Raw genomic sequence first — 816 nt, 5'->3', positions numbered from 1 at the left:
TGATAAAGGATGGAATGTGTCCTCCAGAAGACCACAGCCCAAGTCCCTCCCGCAAATCCTTACTTTCTTCAGTCAACTGTGAATGAATAATCTAGAACCTACATACCACTCAGCTTGCCTAGTGCCTACCAGAGATGACACTGTAGGATTCTTGTTCAAGCCTTCTCTCTAAGTACAGATGAGAGGGGAAAATGATCCTTCCCTCAGAGTCCTCCTAGTGATAAGCTCAGACTCTTGAGCTTAATGAACACCAGATCTTTGTACCTCCCATGATGCAGCCTGGGAAACCACACACCAGTCAGTCAGAGTGTAATATACCAGGGAGGTGAGCAGGGAAAGGCAGGGATATATTTCTAAATACAGGGAAAGGAAAGGCTTCCAAATCGTTCTTGTTATCCTCACTGGGATTCCTCATGGATTTACAAAGGTTGGACATCAGCCAGAGATACCTGAAATCTAAGCCATAATTTTAAATGTTTCACTTCCCTTGAATTCTGGATATGGAACTCATAAAAATGTGGTTTAAAACAGGACCTAACCAATAGCCTCCAGGGGCAACTTTCTGAACAAGTAAGACTTACCCCTCCTGTAAGCATTCCTGTGTAGGAAAAGGCTTCCTCCATTCCTCCCACAGTGACCTCTGTCTTAGGTGTAGGACTTTACCCTTGAAGCCTTAAGCCTATTCCCTTTACAAAACAACAAACAGAGAAAGAAAGAACAAACAAAAACCCTCACCTGCCTCAGGCCACCAGACTGAATACAAGAAACTCCACAGGAGTGACTCAGCCTGCTCCTAGGAAGAGACAGCTAGGGAAG

This window comes from Apodemus sylvaticus, chromosome X (assembly GCF_947179515.1).
Source record: "Apodemus sylvaticus chromosome X, mApoSyl1.1, whole genome shotgun sequence".
NCBI lineage: Eukaryota > Metazoa > Chordata > Mammalia > Rodentia > Muridae > Apodemus > Apodemus sylvaticus.
Note: the sequence above shows the minus strand (reverse complement) of the source record.